This window comes from Pelophylax lessonae (genome assembly GCF_965119305.1).
Source record: "Pelophylax lessonae genome assembly, chromosome: 3".
NCBI classification, from domain to species: domain Eukaryota; kingdom Metazoa; phylum Chordata; class Amphibia; order Anura; family Ranidae; genus Pelophylax; species Pelophylax lessonae.
This window is the reverse complement of record NC_138770.1, coordinates 42,407,672-42,432,012: the sequence shown is the minus strand read 5'-3', so window position 1 is coordinate 42,432,012 and position 24,341 is coordinate 42,407,672. Positions and strand designations below refer to the sequence as shown.

At 44.3% G+C, this 24,341-nt stretch overlaps 1 protein-coding gene and 1 pseudogene across 2 annotated transcripts in view; one reads left to right on the top strand and one right to left on the bottom strand.

The window, feature by feature from the left end:
- The window catches only part of LOC309550793, a 1,525,103-nt pseudogene extending 1,516,320 nt beyond the window's left edge, over window positions 1-8,783 (top strand). The window contains exon 24 of the transcript XR_014226173.1: window positions 7,946-8,783. The product of XR_014226173.1 is annotated as an uncharacterized misc_RNA (transcript). The remainder of the gene's footprint in view (window positions 1-7,945) is intronic.
- Window positions 1-24,341, bottom strand: part of LOC309550683 (uncharacterized protein) — a 3,164,715-nt gene that overhangs the window by 1,444,379 nt on the left and 1,695,995 nt on the right. The gene's annotated exons all lie outside the window — the stretch shown is intronic.

The following is a 24,341-nucleotide window of genomic DNA, read 5'->3' as shown; positions in this document are numbered from 1 at the left end:
CATTAGCTGGGTTTCCTCCACTGCCCAATGAAAACCCTCTTATGGAGCACAGTGGGGAGACTTCCCAGTCTCAACAGCCACACCTGGGAGACATGACAGCCCAGCTGAAAATCATGGCCCTGCTGTTAGGCAGCCAAGGCCCACTATACTTTACCTAGCACCTACTTTGTAGGGTGCTACACGCAGAAGTCTTTCAAACACAGTTTTTTGGGAAAAAATACACTTTAATGAAGTTTTTTAAAAAAAAAATAAACATTAAAGTTAGCCCAATTTTTTTGTATAATTTAAAAGATGATGTTACCCCAAGAATCGTGATCTTCATTCTCAGCAAAAAAAAAATCATGATTGTCATTTTATCCAGAATTGTGCAGCTCTAGGTGATAGCAATAAGAAATGTGTTGTATGAAGATGACTCGTCTATAATATATACTGTACATTTACACACAGCACAAGGCCGTGTTCACACTACGAGACGTCACTCTGGGCTGCAGTTTCTCTGAGCTCCACAAGGTGGTGATCTCACTTCTACTGAGAATGAAAGACTCTAGCACAGACAGGAAGTGATGTCAGGGACAGACAGGAAGTTCCGGGTGAGAGGTGAATTGGGAGGAAGTATAGAGGAGACATTGTTGGAAGTGGCAGCAGAGGAGGTAATAAGATATTATTTTCTATTTACACCCATTATTCCCCCATCATGTCCGTCCTCTTCCTCTATAGTCACTGTGACCTCTTTTATCTCCAGCAGATGATGATACACACATATATAGTGTGGAAACCTAGATTAACTACTTCAGGGGCAGAACATTTCCCCACTTAGAAGGCTGGATGCTAGTAACATGTTTCTTTTAGCAAATAACACTGACAATAAATAGACAATGACCATCCTGACCATACATGGCCTACAAAGGGCAATTATTACACTATGTAGGCAGCAAATGGGTGATTATTACCCTATACAGGCAGCAAATGGGTAATTATTAGGGATGCACCGAAATTTCGGCCACCGAAATTATCTCATTTCGGCCGATAATGGGTTAACATTGCCGAAATTAATATGGCTGCCGTGAGGAAGGAGGAGGGTGCAGGGCAGGGCAGGTTTTAAAAGTCCCGCCTCTGGCCGGCCGCCCGCCTCTCAATGACGTCCCTACTACTAGATGTGTGCATTAATGAAGGGACATACCAGGCGGGAGGGCGGGGCGAGCGGCCGCTAATAGATATTACTATGTGATCCTTCCCTGTCAGCTCAGCGGGACTATGACTATGTGTGAATGAGATCTGATCTGACCTTATGCGGGGGGGCGGGGGGAGCGGCCGCTAATAGATAGAACTATGTGAGCCCTTCACTTCCTTGTCAGAGGAGATACCCGCCTGACAGGGAAGTGAAGGGCTCACATAGTTACAGCTATTAGCGGCCGCTCCAACCCGCCCGGTGTCAGATCAGATCTCATTCACACACAGTCCCGCTGAGCTGACAGGAAGGATCACATAGTAATATCTATTAGCGGCCGCTCGCCCCGCCCTCCCGCCCAGAGTGTCAGGGAATTGAAGAGAAGTGAACGGCTCATAGTGACAGCTATTAGCGGCCGCTCGCCCGCCCGGTGGACAGATCGTAGTAGTAGTGACATCACCGGGAGGCGGGCGGCCGGCGGCCGGCCAGAGGCGGGACTTTTGAATAATGGACACCGTGACCGGAGGAGCTGAGTGAGGAGAGGGACGCTGAGGCTGATGCGGGGGGGGGGGGAGGGGGTGGGGGGGGATTAGCTGAGGCAGCTTACCATTGGTATTTGTATTAATTATGCAGCATGAGGGGGTTAATGTATTGTCACTGATGAATTAGTGACCGACCAGTGGCAGTTAATTAACCCCTTTGTGCTGCATTAGTGCAACCAGTATCAGTGCAACCAGTGTTAATTAACACTGATACTGGTTGCACTAATGCAGCACAAAGGGGTTAATTAACTGCCACTGGTCGGTCACTAATGCATCAGTGACCAGTGACAATACATTAACCCCCTCATGCTGCATAATACAAATACCATTGGTAATTAAATGAACCTATTGCCAACCCGTCACAGTACATATACTGTGACAGGGTGGCAGCGACAGGTGTACGTCGCTGCCTGTTTTTTGGTGTATGCCCCTGTTCTATCTATTTTAAAATTATTTGGGGGAAAAAGTCATTTTTGGTTTCGGTTTTCGGCCAAGGGCATCCTGCATTTTCGGTTTCGGCCCAAAATTTTCATTTCGGTGCATCCCTAGTAATTATTACACTATACAGGCAGCAAATGGGCAATTGTTACACTATACAGGCAGCAAATGGGTAATTATTATACTATACAGGCAGCAAATGGGTAATTATTATACTATACAGGCAGCAAATGGGTAATTATTACACTATACAGGCAGCAAATGGGCAATTGTTACACTATACAGGCAGCAACTGGGTAATTATTACACTATACAGGCAGCAACTGGGTAATTATTACACTATACAGGCAGCAAATGGGCAATTATTACACTATACAGGCAGCAAATGGGTAATTATTACACTATACAGGCAGCAAATGGGCAATTATTACACTATACAGGCAGCAACTGGGTAATTATTGGGTGGGCAGGAGAGACAGCTGCCCTGGGCGCAGTTGTATACTGCAGGGATGGGGGTGCTAACATTCTGACTATATTCCTTACAAAAGTAGGGACAGCAGCATCACTACTCCTGTCAGCCATGCGCTGGGAGCAGTGAGGAGTGCAGTAGAGAGCCAGGAGGCTGTGCTCTCTAACTCCTCTCTTCCAAGGGGGTCTCCCACCATGCACAGCCTCAGTTCTTGAAAAGACTCCACTCTTAAACCTAGTACACACGCAACGAATTTCCGCCGACCGGTCGTCCATCTTTTGTCCAGAGTGGTGTTTTGTTGGTTGGAATGTGCCTAGACTGCACACGAATTTTCTCGCCCGACAAAATTCTACTTCAGAAGTGATGTCGTGTTGGTTTGCTTTCTTTGTGTTCTTTCTTCTCTGAGCATGCCCAGACTTGCTCATTAAATTTTTCCCTGTCTAAATCTGTACTGACTGGCCGTGTTTTGACGGCAGACAAAAATTTTATAGCCTACACACCAGATTTTTTTCGGCAGATTGGTCGTCGGACGAAAATTCCCGGCTGAATTTTGACTCGTGTGTACGGGCCTTTAATAAACATCAACCTATTGAGAAGTGGATGACTGCTGGGGGTTGGATCACCTATGCTCGCATATAATGGGGGGTGCAATTGGCATTCTTTGCCCTAGGCACTGGAGGACCTTGTCCTGTGTCCTAGCACTGTAATGTATATACAGTATGTGCACAATTCCGTAGGAACTGATTAATTTCCCAGGAGGGGAATCTCCTCTGTTCACAAAAGCCCTGTCCTGGGTGGAGACACTGCCAACTTTTTTAGCAAACCCACTCTTCCACTCAGTGAAGGTTCTGGTTCTTTTATTCACCTACAGGTTAAGTGGACCATCCTGCTTGGGGAGGGCCAGTTCTCATAACCCCCAAAAAGAGGGCTACACCTGTATAGACTAAATGACGGGACAAACGAAGATGGAGGAGGACTGGAGTCACATGACTGATAAGATACTAAACCTCACCCTGGAGATCATCTACCTGCTGACCGGAGAGGTGAGGAGGATTCTGGGAGGTCACATGACATCACTCTTATCTCTATTAAAAAAACACAGACCTAACCAGAGAGGGGAGGAGGATTCTGGGATTCTAACATGATATTATTGGTTTTCCAATACAGAGGTTTCCTCTTCTGAAGTCTAGTGATCATCGGACCATCACAGTGCCTCCGTGTGACTCCCTAAAACCTGAGAGACACAACATGCAGAAGATTCTAAAAGTCACCAAGAAGATGATGGAGCTGCTGACAGGAGAGGTGAGCGGTGCTGGGAATTCTGGGATATTATCCAGTAACAGACAAGGGATGTGTCTGGATGGTGACTGTATCATTGTGTGTGTCAGGTTCCTATAAGGTGTCAGGATGTCACTGTCTATTTCTCCATGGAGGAGTGGGAGTATTTAGAAGGACACAAGGATCTCTACAAGGACGCCATGATGGACAATCTCTGATAGTATCATTAGGATCCGTACATTATCTGTATTATTACAATTGATGATTTTTTATATATATATATATATATATATATTCAGCGTGAAAACTTGAGAGATTCCAAAGTTGAGGTTAAAACAGAAGAAGAAGAGACGTATGTTTATTACAATGAATGTTTTATTATATTTTTCAGAGCGAAAGCCTCTGGGGTGATATTGTTATTAAAGAAGAGTATACAGAGGAGGATGAAGAGTATGGAATGATGGAGGAGTTTTCAGAAGGACACAAGGATATGATGGAGCCACCTAATACCAGGAACCCACCAGAGAGCTGTCCCCCTCCTCTGTATTCCCGGGATTCCACACAGGAAGATCACACCATCCCTCACCATCAGGTAGATGAGGAACAATCACTGATAGTATCATTAGGATCTGAACATTATCTGCATTGTTACAATTGTTGTCATTTTTATTATCTATTCAGAGTAGAGACCTGAGAGATTCTAAAGTTGAGGTTAAAGAAGAGATAAAAGAGGAGGATGATGAGAATGGGGTGATGGAGGAGTCAGAGTCTCCAAACGTAAACAAAGATCTGTACCAGGACACCATGGTGGAGTCTTCCAGCTACAGAAATCCACCAGAGAGATGTCCCCGTCCTCTGTATTCCCGGGATTCCACACAGGAAGGTCACACCATCCCTCACTGTTACAAGGTTGGTGGGATGGAGCATCTAGAACTTGGACTCATGGAGACGTTGTGTGGATTTTTTTATGTGATGTCACAGTTTATATTTTACAGATGATAGTTTCTCTCATTCTCTCTTAGGGTGAAGATCTGATAGATATAAAAGTTGAAGTTAAATCAGAAGAAGAAGAAGACGAGACGTATGTGAGGGAAGATCAGCAATCTATGGAGGAGGATGGAATAACGGGGACATTTATAGAGGAGGACACTCCTACAGAGATCAGCACAGGTGGGTCATTAACACTAAATACATTCCTCCACCCATGCTGCTCACTGATTGGTCCAGAGTAGGACAAGGAATGGGTGATAGCCTGTAATACCCTGGCCACTTTCCTGAGCTGTGTTCCTCATCTTGTATTCCTGTATTTTTCTCGGATAATCTTCCTTCCCTGTTCTGCAGACACAATTTATGTATCTAGACTGGATTTATGTAGAGTCTGTAGATTCTGGGTTCAACTGGCAGCAAAATTCAGATTTTTACCATCAGAGTTGCTCGACTTAGGCAACTGGGGCATGTGCCTTAGGCCTTCTGCCCCATTCCCAAATCTAAGAAGATCTTTGACAGAGGAATTACCCCAGGGCTACTTACTCTGTTGTTTGCTGACTGTGCTGGGTGGAGAGATATGTCTGTATAGTATCAGACTCAAGTCGCTGAGTGCAGTCTCAGGAGATGGTAGGCAGCGGTGTGGGACCTCTGCAATTTGCCTGATTTACATTTGAGTTAAAGAATCCTGACCTCTGCACTATATACTCTATGTTGTACATAACATACTCCTGACCCCTACTCTATATATTCTATGTTGTAGATTACATACTCCTGACCTCCGCAGTATATTGTATACTCTGTGTTGTACCTTTCATAGTCCTGACCCCTGCACTTTATATACTTTCTGTTGTATACTGAATACTCCTGACCCCTGCACTATATACTCTATGTTGTACATTACATACTTCTGACCCCAGCAGTATACTGTATACTCTGTGTTGTAATTTTCACAGTCCTTACCCCTGCACTATATACTCTGTTGTACATTACATACTCCTGACCCCTGCACTATATACTCCTGACCCCAGCAGTATACTGTATACCCTGTATTGTAATTTTCACAGTCCTTACCCCTGCACTATATACTCTATGTTGTACATTACATACTCCTAACCCCTACACTATATATTCTATGTTGTAGATTACATACTCCTGACCTCCGCAGTATACTGTTTACTCTGTGTTGTACATTTCATAGTCCTGACCCCTGCACTTTATATATTTTCTGTTGTATACTGAATAGTCCTGACCCCTGCACTATGTACTCTATGTTGTACATTACATACTCCAGACCCCTGGAGTATACTGTATACTCTGTGTTGTACATTACATAGTTCTGACCCCTGCACTATATACGCTATGTTATACATTATATAATTACAACCCTTTACAATAAGTTGTACTTGAAATAGGCCTGACTTCTGTTTTCTACCCTCTACCCACTGCTATTTATAATGTATTTTCTTTTTTTGCACCCATTTTCTGCCTGTCTGCTGAACATTTTATAGCTGCTCTAAAATATGCAGCGCTATCCCTTTAAATCATACAAAAAATACACATTTACATTATAAGTGTACAACTTTCCAACATTCCACAATGCATAACAATGATATTATAAAGTCTGAAAGTCCCAACAAAGGTGAAAAGGAATAAATAATCTCCATTACTATATTAATATTATTATTATTATCATTATTTCAGGTACTTATATAGTGCTGTCAATTTACGCAGCGCTTTACATATTCATTGCACATTCACGTCAGTCCCTGCCCTCAAGGAGCTTACAATCTAAGGTCCCTAACTCACATACATACATACAGTACATACATACATACATACATACATACATAATAGGGCCAATTTTATACAGGATCCAATTAACCTACCAACATGTCTTTGGAGTGTGGGAGGAAAACAGAGTACCTGGAGGAAACCCACGCAGGCACAGGGAGAACAGGCAAACTCCAGGCAGGTAGTGTCGTGGTTGGGATTCGAACCAGCGACCCTCTTGTTGCTAGGTGAAAGTGCTAACCGCTACACCACTGTGCTGCTTAATATCCCATCTCGTGTTGACAGTCCACCACCGTGACAAACTAAGCCCATTACCCTAAGTTGTAGACCCCAAAATGACTGAGGTTACCTGCGCTCATTTGGTCCATTTGGTAAATAGTTATGAACGGCATCATCTAGCAAGATTCTCACTGCAGACACTCACAAGCCATGTGGAAACACAACATGTAGAAGAAGAACGCCAATGACCGTTCTCGTTGTTTCCTCACTCTCTGACTAAGGTCCACAAATAAAGAAATCAACCAGATGGAGATTCAGAGGACCCATTTACTAGTTACCTTGAGGGTGGAATTGTAAGATTCTCAGAGATAAAGCTGCCTGATGTGGGCGGAGTCCTGGTTTAGGGGAACCAATCTGCTCATGTCTAGTAATAATCTTTTTATTTCTATTTTAGTAGATGGACGGGAGATGAGGAAAACCTCAGAGGATTGTCTCACTTTGTCTCCAGACTGTAAAGTAGAAGATGAGGACATCACACAGTATAGTCCAGGAGAAAACCCGGCTACCTCAAATGTCCATCCGGGACCACACAGTGTAGATGGACCATCGTATTCCTCTTATCCTGAGGAACCTCAGACTGTGAGGGACGGTGCCGTCCTTCCAACAGATAAGAGATTTTCCTGTTCTGAGTACGGGAAGTGTTTCCTTTTTAAATCCGATCTTAATGAGCAGATTAGATCTCACACAGGGGAGAAGTCACATCCCTGCCCTGAGTGCGGGAAATGTTTTGTACAAAATGTTGTATTTGTCACACCTCAGAGGTCTCATTCCTGTCCTGAGTGCGGTAAATGTTTTTCACAGAAGTCACGTCTTAATGATCATCAGAGATTGCACACGGGGGAGAAGCCATATTCCTGTCCTGAGTGCGGAAGATGTTTTTCAGTTAAGTCCAATCTTTACAGACATCAGAGATCACATACAGGGGAAAAGCCACTCTCATGTCTTGAGTGCGGAAAAAGTTTTGCAAATAAGTCCAGTCTTTATAATCATCAGAGATCACACACTGGAGAGAAACCATATTCCTGTAGTGAGTGTGGAAAAAGCTTTTCATGTAAGTCCATTCTTTATAATCATCAGAGACGGCACACAGGTGAGAAGCCATATTCCTGTCCCGAATGTGGGAAGTGTTTTGCACAAAAAACAGACCTTGTCGCACATCAGAAGTCTCACGAACGTGAGAAGCCGTATTCCTGTCCCGAGTGTGGGAAATCTTTTTCATTTAAGTCACGTCTTTACAGACATCAGAGATTGCACACAGGTGAGAAGCCGTATTCCTGTTCTGAGTGCGGGAAATGTTTTTTAATTAAGTCACATCTTGTCACACATCAGAGAATGCATACAGGTGAGAAGCCGTATTCCTGTCCTGAGTGCGGGAAATGTTTTTCACAGACGTCAAATCTTTACAGACATCAAAGATCTCACATGGGGGAGAAGCCGCTTCCCTGTTCTTAGTGAGGGGATTGTTACACACTGAAGTCCAGCCTTCCTGTACATCAGGGATCCCACACAACCCTCGACATGTAGTAGTTCTTTGAGTGCGGGAAATGTCTTCCATAAGAATTTTTCTGTATATCAGAGCTTTCGTGTGGGGAAGAAACACACCCTGATATACGCCTCAGATATACTCCATGGCTGATCTTTATCATGTAAGAAACCGTTTAAAAGGATGTAGCACCTAACTAGTTAAGCAGGTAAATGTAGTTTTTGGCTTGCTCTGTAATTAGAGGAGCAGTGATTGCTCTGGTCTGTTTAGGATTTCATTGCCTTGGGGTTTGATTTATTCCCCCTTCCTCTAAAATACATTTCTAGAGCTTAGCGAGGGGCACCTCTGGACTAGTCTCCAATGGACAGAGTCTATGGACTTGTTCTCCACCCCAGGATCATGTTATATGTTCCTGCATGGTCTTCAGCTGTGCACCCATAGATTGTCCTAGTCTACATCTACCCGTGCTAGATGTTCCTGCATGCTTCTCAGCTGTGAACCCATAGTCTTAAGGCCCGTACACACGATAAGAAAATCTGTAGGGAAAATTCGTCTGACGACCGATCTGCCGATTTTCGGATTGTTAGTATGGTGCTTTCGACAGCCGACTCCGACTTTTCGGCTGACAAAATCCTGATGTGCAGGCTATAAAATTTTTGTCGTCTGTCAAAACAACGTCCGATTTTCGTCTTATTAGTACAGATTTTGACGGAAAAAAATCTTCAGAGCAAGACTAGGCATGCTCAGAGACGAAAGAACACATACAAAACAATCCAGCACATGACATCACTTCTGAAGTAGAATTCTGTCGTACGGGAAAATTCGTATGAAAATAACCTCTCCTCTTCACTTTCCACATCAGACTAGCATGCCACAAAAAACAGACGACAGATCATTCGATAATCTGATCGTGTGTACGGGGCTTTAGTCTACAACTGCTTATGCTATAGGTTCCTACATGGTCTTCAGCTGTGCACCCATAGACTGTCTTAGTCTCGCACTGCTCGTGCTAAAAGTTCCTGCATGGTCTTCAGCTGTGCGCCCATAGACTGTCTTAGTCTCACACTGCTCGTGCTAAAAGTTCCTGCATGGTCTTCAGCTGTGCACCCATAGACTGTCTTAGTCTCACACTGCTCGTGCTAAAAGTTCCTGCATGGTCTTCAGCTGTGCACCCATAGGCTGTCCTAGTCTACAACTTCTTGTGCAATTTGTTCCTGCATGGTCCTCAGCTGTGCACCCATTGACTGTCCTAGTTTTTTTTGTTTTTTTATATTCGTGGAGGGAGCGGGAACCTGCTTTTGACAGATACCCGTTTAAACTTCCAGTCAGATCACAGCGGCGGTCTAAGAGGACGTTTACCTCCCCTGCAGCTTCTTGGGACATGTCACAGGTTCCAGGAGACTGTGAGACCGATCACGCGGCAGAGCGGCTGTGAAGCCACATAAAAATCACAGTCAGCTGCCCACAGTTAGGATGTGGGCATCTGCACCCGAAGACCAGTAAAGAGCTGGGTCGGGTGAGGACAGCACTGGATCCTGGGACAGGTAAGTGTGTATTTTTTAAAAGTCAGCAGCTACAGTATTTGTAGCAGCTGACCTTTAAATTAATTTTTGTTTACAGGGTGAAGTGAATGCAGCCGTTGCCGGTGGCAACCAATGAGAGAATCAAGTGTTGGGGTCAAGAGCCAGGGAGCTTCTGTGGACTTCTGAGTTTATTCACAACAGGAGAGGATTACTAATGTGTTGTGAAAAAGGTGCCTGTCTGTCAGAGAAAATAGCTTCCAGTGCAGGTGCAATCTAGTGGGCAGCAAAGAGGTACCTCTGGACGTGGGTGGATTCTGCTTGGCAGGAAGAGAAATTGGCACCAATGAGCCCTGGGGAGAAAGGCGGAATTCAGGACTGCACGGGTAGAGTGTGGGAGTGAGAGACAAAAGTAAATTTCAGCTTGTGGGCAACTCGTGGTGTGGTTGTACCAAGCTGGTGAAGCACATCCGTTTCTTCGGGTGCTGATCAGGGATTGTGCTGGGGCGAGGCATGTTCCTAGGGTATCTAAGGCTATTAGCTGAATAGTGGGAGTGGTTAGTGGACACTGGTGTGTGGCGTGTCTACGTAGGCAGTTTCCTGTGGCCATGGTAGAGGGAGCTGAGCGGTTGTGCCTTGTATGGGTGAATTGTAAAAAAAATCTACAGTACCAGTCGAGGCAGGGATTCACTGCTGGCTTTATGGTGAACTTCTCCTGCATATATTCCTCTTTCCCCCCCCCCCCCTCCCCCATGTACTCTGCTCCCCACCACCTGTGCTTTCAATTGAGGCATGGGGTGTCCAGAGCTTTTCCAGCCAACTGTAGTAAAATGTGGTGTGCTGAGCACCTCTAACACCATGCAGAAATAACTTGTTTTCAAGGCCAGGACTGAAGTTGGGGAGCTATGCCTGTGGCCGCGGGTAAGGGGAAGCTATTAGGGGGGGCTATTATCCAATAAGTACCGTTTATATCTGTACGACTTCAATTTGCAAGGACTTCAAAGTAGTCCCTGCACTACTTTGGGCCGATTTTAATGCGTTTTGAGGTCCAAAGACATAGGCATTGCTGCAAGTCCAGTCAAAATCGCACAACTTTTAGGTCGCACAAGTGTGAAAGGTACCTAAGAGTGAAACGTTTTTTAATCAGAAAAAAAAAATAGATGTTTGTTGATCTTAAGCATCAGGCATTACATTTGTACAGACAGTTAGACATTCAATTCTTGCAGATAAAAAAACAACTCGAATGCAAAGTAATTCCTCGAAAACTGAACAGCCGTTCAAGTATAGTAGAATAGGTGTACGCATCTTGTAATGCCAAAGAAAATAAAATCAAAAACAGATAAAACAAATCCAACCTGTAAACTGTTAACAACCTGGAAGAAAATACTCTCATTATTATTTCCCTTTCTGGGAACCGATAACTCCTGACCAGTCCACCTTTTGTCTCATATGTAATAAGTTTTGTGAGACATCAGAACAAAGTCCACCGATCTATCCCCGCAACAGTCTATCAAGCATCAATTTTGGGGGGGCTAATCCTGGGGTATTCAGCCAACATTGCCATATATTCTGAAATTTCTTTGGAGAATTTCTATGATATGTGTTTTTTTTCTCGAACGAGTATACTATTCACTGCCTGGATCCACCCCGCGCTCCTCAGAGATTTTGTAGAGAGACAAAATCTAGCAATTAGTTTTCTGGCCAGGGCTTTTTTTTCAGCTGGAACTTGGTGGAAATCTGTTCCACCACCTTTGGTTTAGGCTCCCTCTGCTCCCTGGTCACCACTATCACTTATAAACACAGGGGTCTGGCTTCTGTGTTTACAAGTGACAGCTTGTCTCCCAACGGCTTCCATAGATCTGATCTCCTGAGTGGCTCCCACTGAGTGCAGGATTGGGGACAAAGGAGATGCAGGTGCCCGGGTGCAGTGAGGATGCGGACACTCCTACTGGATGATCTCCCTGCAAGTGAGGCAGGCAGAGCCACCCACAGTGTGCAGAGCGGTACTAGAGAAGAAGAGGGGTGAACTTCAGATTGGGATGGGGGATGAAGAGGTAAGCAGCTGTGAAAGAAGGCTGAGCTATGCACTCTGTGTAGTGCACCCTGAACTCTGCACTCTGTGTGTAGCGCACACCCGAACTCTACACATGGAGCACCCCTGAACTCTGCACTCTGTGTGTAACCCCACCAAACTCTGCACTCTGTACATAATGCACTCCTTGTATTTACTGCCCCTTTAAGACCCTCCCACTGTTCTTGAAATTTGACCATACCCACTACTTGATGCAGTTTTGAAGGTGTATGTATTGGGGGGAGGGTTTTTTTTTTTTTTGGGGGGGGGGGGGGAAGTAGGGCAAATGGGGGACTCCCTTCTACCCCACTTATGAAGCTGTGAAGCATTAAACTTTAGTAGAGCTAATGGCTGCTGTGGTGCCAGTATCCTGTGTCACAGGGTTCAGGCTTATGCCTGGAAAATTCTAGTTGCTCTTACAGGATCCCTGAAGAGGGGATCCTCTGCCCTTGCTCCTAGTCTGCCAGAAATGTTCTGTTGTTGCTGTTGCCATGTGTTGAACTGCACTATTGCCTAAAGTATGGGGCAACCCACCTCTTGAAATTCCTGTTGCTTTGTTGAATAATGTAGAAGGTGGATCCTCTGCTCTTTTCTCAGATTTTCTACCCAACAAGCTTGTCAGCAGATCCACAGCCAATTGCACCTGGTACACGCTGTTGATTATTGAAATAACATGATTCCAATATCTCACAAGCTTGGGGCATCGCCATAACATGTGGATGAGGTCCCCAGGGTGGGCTTGACATTTGGGGCAAATGGGGAACTCCCTTCTACCCCACTTATGAAGCTGTAAGGCGTGAAACTTTAGTAGAGCCAATGGCTGCTGTGTTACCAGTATCCTGTGTTGCTGGGGCAGCTCATGCCTGGACATTTCTAGTTGCTCCTACAGGATCCCTGAAGAGGGGAACCTCTGCCCTTGCTCCTAGTCTGCCAGAATTGTTCTGTTGTTGCTGTTGCCATGCATTGAACTGAACTGTTGCCTAAAGTAGAGGGCAACCCACTTTTTGAAATTCCTGTTGCTTTGTTGAATAATGTAGAAGGTGGATCCCCTGCCCTTTTCTCAGTTTGCTGGATTTCCCAAGAAGAAGAGAAAAAAAACCCTACCAAACAGTTGCGTTTGATTTTTTGTAATTTTTTTAATGCAGTTTGTTCTTTAAGGCCTATTGGACTTTGGAATTGCAGAGCCAAGGGCTAGAGCGTGATTATACATGAAAATGCGTGTATATAGTAAAAAAACAGGAGATATTGTAGCATGCTATTTATCCTTGCTCAGGATTTAATGCTGCGGATATGCAAGATACGTGCTCCTAGTTGTTATAGGCAGGATTTAGGATAGTCAGGATTTATCTTTCTGCTTTGGTCCAAGGCTCTGGAAGAGAACAGAGTGTCAAGATCACTACACCTGTTCTGATTATTTGAAAATGGGTCCTGTATCCACTAAGGGCACTTCAGTAATTTGGTCACTGGCGATGTATACAAAAGTATAGTTCATGGACTTTAACCACTTCCTGACCGCCCACCATGTATTAACCTGCTACTATGACGTTAAATACCGGAACTATTGCACCAGGTAACTGCCATAACCTCAGTATTTCTGATTCCTCTTTCATGTAAAAGTGGTCCCAGCGGCGGATTCACTGCAGGATCACTTTTATGGGCGGCGGGAGAGGTGCCCCCCCTGCCGCTTCCTGGTACTTTTCCCCGCTTATCGGAGCCGTCGGTAGCGGGCAAAACAATCCGGTCCTCTCAATTGCTGTGCAGGAAGTCGAGTGAGGGCAAGATGGCCTCCACTCTATGGCCTTGGAGGACCGGAGCGACGTCATACCCAACAGCCTTAAAGGGCCAATTTTCTTTTTTTTTATTGCTTTTAAGTGTGAATGTGAGATTAAAAGGCCCTGTCCTGCTTATTTCTATTACAAGGGATGTTTACATTCCTTGTAATAGTAATAAAAGTGCTTAAAACATTTTTTTTAAAGGGACAATGAAAAAAGTAAAATAAATAAGAAATTTTTTTTTTTTTAAAGCTAAAGCGCCATGTCCCTCTGAGCTCGCGAGCAGAAGCGAACGCATACGCAAGTCGCTCCCACATATGTAAACAGTGTTCAAACCACACAAGTGAGGTATCTCCGCAATCATTAGAGCGAGAGCAATAATTCTAGCACTAGACCTCCTCTGTAACTCTAAACTGGTAACCTGTAGAAATTTTAAAAAGCGTCGCCTATGGAGATTTTTAAGTACCAAAATTTGTTGCTATTCCTCGAGTGTGCGCAGTTTTGAAGTATGACATGTTAGGTATCTATTTACTCGATGTAATGTTATCTTTCACATTCTAGAAAAAAGTTGAGCTAACTTTACTTTTTTCTTATATTTTATTTCAAAAAAGTGTCTTTGCGTTTGTAAGACCACTGCACAAATGCAGTGTTACATAAAATATTGCAACAATCTCCATTTTATTTTCCAGGGTCTCTGCTAAAAAAATATATATAATAGTTGGGGGTTCTAAGTAATTTTCTAGCAAAAAATACTGATTTTAACTTGTAAACAACTGATGTCAGAAATAGGCCTGGTCCTTAAGTGGTTCATGCACTAACCATTTGTGTTTAGTTAGGGGTAGGGTTCTACCCAGTTAGGCTTTATATATATATATATATATATATATATATATATATATATATATATATATATATATATGTGAATATATGCTGTAAGAGTTCGGACACCTGATTCACTTCTGATATGACCTGATGCCAGTCTCCGGCCATGTTCTCTAAGTTTTGCACTTGTATTTTCTGCATGTAGCCAACCCAACCAAGATGCCAGATTGTCTATTCAAGTTGTAGAATCTCTTATCCCAAATACCTTGGTTAGTCCACTGTCCCAACATGGTCTTACCACTGTTGACGATTTACTATGTGAATGCCCAATTCAAAATCCCAAAAGTGCTGTATTTCACCTTACTCCGTATTTTTCACCTCATTCCCGCTTATCCACCCCCCCCACTAACTATATATCCCAAGACATGGAAATGTTATACTTCATCCGATTCTCCTAGCAAGGGTATATCGCTGTTTATAATTTGTAGATAAACTGACCTTGACCAAATCAGCTGTTATGATACATTGGGAATCGGACTTATATGATCAATACACTGCCCTGCAATGGCCTAAAGTCTTTACCTCTATACTGCACAAATTACTAATAATTGGGAAATGATTCCGAAAATAATCTCTTGTTGTTACTATTCCCCGTATCGCTTAGCTAGGTTTTCCTCCATCAACTCCCATTTCTGCTGTTGGGAATGCGGGCGGAATGGAATCTTGATTCATATCTTATGGTCGTGTAAATGTTTAACTAGATTTTGGCACAAAATTTTTCGAATTATCGTGGACATTATGGGTGTTCTACTGCCCATTAATCTAGCCTTGGCACTTCTGAACTTAGGGATCGAAAGCTACCTAACTATAAATCACAATATTATTACCTATATACTACTGGCAGCCAGAACCATCATAGTTAGGCACTGGAAAAGTCAGATGGGGCCTAACACGTCAGAAGCCATTTCTCTAATGAGAACCAATTTTGCATACAAAAACGCTTTGTCCTTGAGCTCCAACTCCCATGTCACCTTTCTGAAATATTGGCAAACCTGGGTAGACTGGTGTAATAACGATAACGCTGATTTAAGATGACTACTTTTTTTGTTTCATTGTACTGTTTTATTACTGCTAATTTACTGTGACTTATTGGCTGTATAATACTTTTCCTCTTTTCTCTGTATCTTTTGCATTGCTTTTGGCAATTGCACCCTTATATTTGTTTGTAGCTTTGTATGAAAATTCAATAAAAATTTATGGAAATAAAAATGTTAAACCTGTCTAAAGATCATTTTACTATGTGTAATGCCACATACAAATTTCAGTTACTTTGTTTTTTGCCTTTCCCCATCTATTGTTATTGTGGGATACTCCGCTCTTGTTCAAGAGCATTTTCGTGCTACCGCCCATGAGGACAGGGCCTATTTTTCATGAGGGGGTTGGCTGTAGCACCCTCCTAGATAGGCTGCTAGGTAAATTAAGTTTTTGGCTTGCTCTGTAATCAGAGGAGCAGTGATTATTTGCTCTGCTATATTCAGGGTTTCATAGGCTGGGAGTTTGTATGCTTCCTCCTGCCTCTAGAAGAAATTTCTAGAGCGTAGGGAGGGAGAAATCAAATGTCCAGTCTGAATATTTAGCAGGGCCTAGCCAATCCCAGGGGGAGATGTGCCCAGGTGGAGCTAGGTTGTTACATAGTCTGGAGCCCTCAGGAGATATTCTCCCCCTTCCCCATGAGCTGAGAACTGTGAGGGAGCTGTCTGCCCCTGGAGAACCTCTGGACTGGCTGCTGGACTACTCTATGGACAGTGCCCATGGACTTGTTCCCCACCCCCAGGATCTGTAAACCTAATTTATGTGCTACAGTTTATCCTTGGTTTTGAACTGTTCCAGCCTGACTATTTATGTTGCAAAACTGTCTTGTGGTTCTCAGTTGCAATAATTCAGACTGTCCTAGTCTACAGACTTGTGCTATATGTTCCTGCATGATCTTCAGCTGTGCACCCATAGGCTGTCCTAGTGTACAACTACTTGTGCGATATGTTCCTGCATGGTCTTCAGCTGTGCACCCATAGGCTGTCCTAGTCTACAACTACTTGTGCAATATTTTCCTGCATGGTCCTCAGCTGTGCAACCATAGGCTGTCTTAGTCTACAACTACTTGTGCAATATGTTCCTGCATGGTCTTCAGCTGTGCGCCCATAGGCTGTCCTAGTCTACAACTACTTGTGCAATATTTTCCTGCATGGTCCTCAGCTGTGCACCCATAGGCTGTCCTAGTCTACAACTACTTGTGCGATATGTTCCTGCATGGTCTTCAGCTGTGCGCCCATAGGCTGTCCTAGTCTACAACTACTTGTGCTATATGTTCCTGCATGGTCTTCAGCTGTGCGCCCATAGGCTTTCCTAGTCTACAACTACTTGTGCTATATGTTCCTGCATGGTCTTCAGCTGTGCACCCAAAGACTGTCCTAGTCTACCACTACTAACAAAAAAGGACACATCACCGCTGTCAGAAGAGAGCTTTGTGTTGTTTACATACACAAAGCTCTCTCTTGTCACTTGCTCTAAAGATCGGCGGATCCCGATGATCGGCATGTGCTGGAGCCAGTGATAGGGGTATTGGAGCATATCAAAGTTGCTAATGGTAACTCAGGGGGACCCGAAAAATGTAAAATCTGGCAATCCTCAAGGGGGCAGTGCTACACCATTATTTCACTTGGGCAGAAATCTGTCTGAAAACAAAACAAACATAAAGAAAAGTCAAGAGAAGTAAAGGGGAAAAAAATAGGAAAGAGAAAAAAAAAAAAATTTAGGCACATAGCTACTGTATCTCTCTGACAAGCCATCTTTTAGAACTCCTCACCATCCCAAAAAAAAAAAAAAAACTGTCAATGCCACCATTTTAAGCCAGAACAAATCTGTAAAGTAGAAACTATTTATAAGAAGGATCCCAGGGAGTCAGAATCCAAAAACTCAATCCAAGGAGACCACACAGCCGTGTACTTGGGATAACATTCTTGTATACTTGCAGTTAATTTCGCCATTCTCCTTAAATGATTTAGTTCAACTGTCCACTCTTCAATAGTAGGAGCAGCATTGGTGTTTTAATGTCTACATAAGTATTCAAGCTGCGGAGAGGAGAAAAACTAAGCAGTCCCTTTTTTAGTCTCTCCCTTGAAACCCGGATAAATAGACAATAAGGCCATTTCTGGTATGATATACCAATAACAAAAGAGCAAATTTGAAACACAGACTCCCAAAATGTTATAATCTTGGGGCAATCTTGGGGCAAGTCCACCATATGTTAATCATGTGCTCACCCCCCCCCCCCCCCCCCCCCACCCACAGCACCAACACTTTTCAGGGTAGTTTGAGGACATTGTATGAAACCTCACAGGGCATCTGTGTAGCACTGCCCCCTAGAGGACTTCTGGATTGTTCACCTTGGGATCCCCCTGGGTTACCGATAGCAACTGCAGCGTGCACAATTTAACTCAGTCAATGAAAAGTCTAGGGCAGTGAAGGCGAACCTTGGCACCCCAGATGTTCTGGAACTACATTTCCCATGATGCTAATGCACTCTGCAGTGTAGTTGAGCATCATGGGAAGTGTAGTTCCAATACATCTGGGGTGCCAAGGTTCGCCATCACTGGTCTAGGGGATGTAGTTGTTTTTGTGTTTTTATTTAAATTAGGGATGGGAGAAGGGAAGAGTGGGATACTCAGACTTGAACTACTCACAGTAGATGAGGACTCCTGTCTGAAGATGCAGCCAGGCTGCTGATTCACCTTGCCACTTGGATGAATTTAGAATTAAGTCTCTGTTTGGATGACTTGTTAGGATGAATTTTCTTTGGGATACACACCTAGTACCCCCTTTCACTCCACCTGCTGACACCTGTCCTCTGACTATCCTACACCAGGGTGGCCCCCCTCAGGTCAGGCCCCTAGACACCATCCCTTGTACTCAGGATACTGTTTTTCGAGGGTCTCCAGTGTCTTTACCCCTCCAGTCAGCTCTCATGGACCCCTGGGTTCAGCTCCTTCCTTCTGGTTCCCAGGCCGACTGCCTGTGACCGCGTGCCACTGCTACAGAGGAAGGGCAGCTGCCCCCTTCCCTCCGGGACTCTGCTCACCAGCCAAAGACCCAGCAGCACATGTGCTCCTAGCTTTTATACCACACCTCACTATGCACTGAGACAATCAATCTGTGCCAATCACTGGGGCTGTATCAAAGCCTGTGTACCCATTGGTCAGATTTCCTCCACTGTCCAATATGCCTCCCTATTGGACCAGTGTGAAACACTCCCTAGACCAGATGAATCACACACTGAGCACCATAAGCAGACCTAACTCGCAGATCCTGCTCTCTGGTAGGCAGAAAGCTATATAGATTTACCTGCTGCTCCTCTGATAGGCAGACAGAGCCAAAAACGATACTCTCTCACTAGCACCTACCTAGGAGGGTGCTATATCTATAACAATAGACAATTCTATAGAAATAGACAATTGTGTTTCTACCTTTACTATTTCTTTATTTTTTTTACTACAATCTTGTTAAAAGTAAAATTTCAATAAAAAATGTAATGAACGGGAAAAAAAAGCAAAGGAATTTGTGTGTCGGTCAAATAACGGCAAATTTAGTAGTCCAGAAATTGCATATAGGCAATGTTTTAAAAACCTTTACAGGTCATCCATTTAGAATTAACCTTTCTGACAGTGGTGGGCCCTGCCATTGTATAAAAATTAGAGAAATGGCACACAGGGTTCTCAAGGATGTGGATTGAGCGACTCCAGAATGGCTATTGAGAACTGAGAAATTCGGGTATTCCGTTTTCTCAGGGATAAGTAATTGCCAGATTGGGTTCTGGAGTTTGGAGGCATCAAAGAGTTTTGGAAGGAAAAAAGTCTCTAACCCAGGAGTTTGTGGCGCGGTTCAAGTGCGTTCAAATTTACAAAATAATGTAAAGCAGGAGGAAAATAATGTCCCACAATGCTCTGTAATAATAGAGGAGAGCATAGAGTGACCTGCAGCCACTTCCTTCTATGCACTTCCTGTTTGTGCTGCTTGAAGATGGCCGATATCCCATTCTGAGGGTAGGTGTGCAAATCACGATACAGGGCATGAAGTGCCCTTTGGAATAACTTTGAGAGATAATTGGATGTACCCAATATCGCCTGGATGCCCTTCTTCTCAGCCAATTGCTCGTATATCAGCATCATCTGCAGGAGGCCAAACATGAGATAAAGCCTAATAAAGGAATCCATGCTGCTGCCTTCCCTTCTAATGGAGTTTGCACAGGAAACATTCATCATGACAAGTCAATTGTTTATTCCCTGTAATGTCACTTCCCATAGGGCGTTTGGGGAGCGTTTTTTAAGCCTCTTTAACGCTTGTAAAACGCCAGTCTAATGCCCATACTAAAGCGCATTAACGCCAGTCTAACACCTACAGTGCCTTGCGAAAGTATTCGGCCCCCTTGAACTTTTCGACCTTTTGCCACATTTCAGGCTTCAAACATAAAGATATAAAACTGTAATTTTTTGTTAAGAATGAACAACATGTGGGACACAATCATAAAGTGGAACGAAATTTATTGGATATTTCAAACTTTTTTAACAAATAAAAAACTGAAAAATTGGGCATGCAAAATTATTCAGCCCCCTTAAGTTAATACTTTGTAGCGCCACCTTTTGCTGCGATTACAGCTGTAAGTCGCTTGGGGTATGTCTCTATCAGTTTTGCACATCGAGAGACTGAAATTTTTGCCCATTCCTCCTTGCAAAACAGCTCGAGCTCAGTGATGTTGGATGGAGAGCGTTTGTGAACAGCAGTTTTCAGTTCTTTCCACAGATTCTCGATTGGATTCAGGTCTGGACTTTGACTTGGCCATTCTAACACCTGGATATGTTTATTTGTGAACCATTCCATTGTAGATTTTGCTTTATGTTTTGGATCATTGTCTTGTTGGAAGACAAATCTCCGTCCCAGTCTCAGGTCTTTTGCAGACTCCATCAGGTTTTCTTCCAGAATGGTCCTGTATTTGACTCCATCCATCTTCCCATCAATTTTAACCTTCTTCCCTGTCCCTGCTGAAGAAAAGCAGGCCCAAACCATGATGCTGCCACCACCATGTTTGACAGTGGGGATGGTGTGTTCAGGGTGATGAGCTGTGTTGCTTTTACGCCAAACACAATGTTTTGCATTGTTGCCAAAAAGTTTGATTTTGGTGTCATCTGACCAGAGCACCTTCTTCCACATGTTTGGTGTGTTTCCCAGGTGGCTTGTGGCAAACTTTAAACGACACTTTTTATGGATATCTTTAAGAAATGGCTTTCTTCTTGCCACTCTTCCATAAAAGCCAGATTTGTTCAGTATACGACTGATTGTTGTCCTATGGACAGAGTCTCCCACCTCAGCTGTAGATCTCTGCAGTTCATCCAGAGTGATCATGGGCCTCTTGGCTGCATCTCTGATCAGTCTTCTCCTTGTATGAGCTGAAAGATTAGAGGGACGGCCAGGTCTTTGTAGATTTGCAGTGGTCCGATACTTCTTCCATTTCAATATTATCGCTTGCACAGTGCTTCTTGGGATGTTTAAAGCTTGGGAAATCTTTTTGTATCCAAATCCAGCTTTAAACTTCTCCCAGGGCCGGAGCTACCACTAGGCAAGTTAGGCAGCCGCCTAGAGCGCACTGCCACCTAGGGCGGCCTCCCGCTGGTTTCAATTCCCCTTCTCAGTCTCTCCCTCCCTCTCCTCTGTGCTGTGCAGCAGCGAGCCGCTCTGGTCTCTGTACTATCTAATCGATCAATCACTGACAGGCGCACTGTGATCGGCAACTCGGCAAGTGTCATAACCGTGTCCTGTGAACAGTCGGTCCGCTGCTGACAGTCTGATGTCTGTGACAGTCTGTCTCTGTCACGGAGTCTCACCCCCCTCCTCCCCCTTCTCCCCCTCCTCCCTCCAGATGTAAATACTGATCAGTCAGCCTAGGCTCCCGTAGGTCCTTCCTCTTCTCCTGTCCTGTGCTAAGCTGTGGAGTGATATCATCAATCACTTCACATATCAGAGGGACTGGGCGTGTCAGTGCAGCCAGCGTGGGGGTCTGGGAGTGGGGAGAAGAGGCGGCAGAGAGGAAGCATGGAGTGTGAGTCTATGCAGTTGAGGGAGCAGCAAGCCAGCAACTGAACCCAGGAAACCAAAGCAAGAATACAAGAAACGAGTGGAAGGTGCGTGCTGGAGCCTTGGCTGGAGGACTCAACTCATAGAATCATAATTTAAAATATGTTTTCTACATACTGTTACAATATCCTGGTTCAGGCTCGGTTCACACTTATGCGATGCCTGAAGGCTGCGAATTCGCAGCCTGTTCCCGCATCGCAAACGCACCCCTGGCAGTTCACACTGCCATATGCGATACACTAACGGGGGTCAATGTAATGTTAACGACACCCCCAGTTTGATCGCATATCGCAGTGCGATCTGACAGTTCGCACAGGATCGGATCGCACAAGTGTGAACCACTGTGCGATCCGATCCTGATGCGGATCAAAAAAAAGGGTCATGTGCAACTTTACTGCGGGTGCAGTGCGAATTTAGCCATACAAAGTGTATGGCTGAATTCGCACCGCACATCCGATCGCATATAATGAAGGAGCAGTGCGCTCCGATATTATATGCGATCGCCGCAGCCGCACATGTGTGAACCGGCACTTAAGAAGCTATCCTAAAAGATCCTGGTTTAAGATCCTGGTTTAGAATTAGAAGCTATCCGGGGGCCAGGGGGAGGGTGTTAAGGTGGTTATTTCTGACTGCTATTAAGTTAGACATCTGATTTCAGTAAAGCTGGCCATATACAGTACTTAAAGATTTTTTTTTGTTCAACCTGCAGTCTGCAGACTGAGTGCCGGTTCACATTTGTGCGGTTTGCAAGATCGCATGTAATTCGGAGCGCACTGCTCCTTCATTACATGCGATCTCATGTGCGGATGCGAGTTCAGCCATACACTTTGTATGGCTGAATTCGCAGCACATCCGCAGCAAACTCGCACATGAGGCATTTTTTGAGCCGCATCCGAATCGGAACGCACAGTGGTTCACACTTGTGCAATCCGATTCTGTGCGAACTTGCAGATCGCACTGCAATATGCGATCGCAACTGGGGGTGTCGTTAACTTTGAATTGACACCCCCTGCGTATCGCATATGGCAGTGTGAACTGCCAGATGTGCGGATGCGATGCGGGAACACGCTGCATATTCTCAGCATTCCCGCATCACACAAGTGTGAACCGGCACTTAGTGCCGGTTCACACTATTTTGATGCAGGAACGCTGCAAATCTACTGCGTGTTCCCGCATCGCATTCACAGCACAGGCAGTTCACACTGCCATATGCGATACGCTGGGGGTATAAATTAAAAGTTAACAACACCCCCAGATCAGATCGCATATCGCAGTGCAAACTGAGAGTTCACACAGGAATTGGATCGCACTGGTGTGAAACACCATGCAATCCGATTCTGCTGTTGACAAAAAAAGGGTCCTGTGCGAGTTCAATGCGATTCAGATTTGAATTCAGCCATACAATCTGCATGGCTGAATTCACACCACATAGACATCGCATGTAATTTTAGTGCCAGTTCACGCTATTGCGATGACAGACATCGCATGTGATTCGGAGCGCACTGCTCTGCAAATCACATGCGATGTCTGTGCGAGGCAAATTCCACCATACAGATTGTATGGCTGAATTCACATCTGAATTTGAACTTACACAGGACCCTTTTTTTGTCCACAGCAGAATCGGATCGCATGGTGGTTCAAACCAGTGCGATCCGATTCATGTGCGAACTGTCAGACTTAGATTGCACTGCAATATGCGATCTGATCTGGGGGTGTCATTAACTTTGAATTGACACCCCCAGCGTATCGCATATGGCAGTGTGAACTGCCTGTGCTGTGAATGCGATGCGGGAACACGCAGTAGATTCGCCGTGTTCCCGCATCGCAATAGTGTGAACTGCTAAGTTATGTTTTGCATATGAGAAAATGTTTACAATTAAAATCAACTATTTTAAAATTAGCTGGTCTAGTAAAGCGTTGTATGCAAAATGGTAGCAGTCATTAAAAAGGTGAGATATACATGTGGAGGGCAAAGGAGGTGGAGCCTGGGCGGATCCAATGGGGCGGAGCTAAGGGGCGGAGCCAACGGGGGCGGCAAAATGAGGTTTCGCCTAGGGTGTCAAAAATCCTTGCACCGGCCCTGACTTCTCCACAACAGTATCTCGGACCTGCCTGGTGTGTTCCTTGTTCTTCATGATGCTCTCTGCGCTTTAAACGGACCTCTGAGACTAGCACAGTGCAGGTGCATTTATACGGAGACTTGATTACACACAGGTGGATTCTATTTATCATAATTAGTCATTTAGGTCAACATTGGATCATTCAGAGATCCCCACTGAACTTCTGGAGAGAGTTTGCTGCACTGAAAGTAAAGGGGCTGAATAATTTTGCACGCCCAATTTTTCAGTTTTTTATTTGTTAACAAAGTTTGAAATATCCAATAAATTTCGTTCCACTTCATGATTGTGTCCCACTTGTTGATTCTTCACAAAAATTACAGTTTTATATCTTTATGTTTGAAGCCTGAAATGTGGCAAAAGGTCGCAAAGTTCAAGGGGGCCGAATACTTTCGCAAGGCACTGTATATACTAAAGCATAT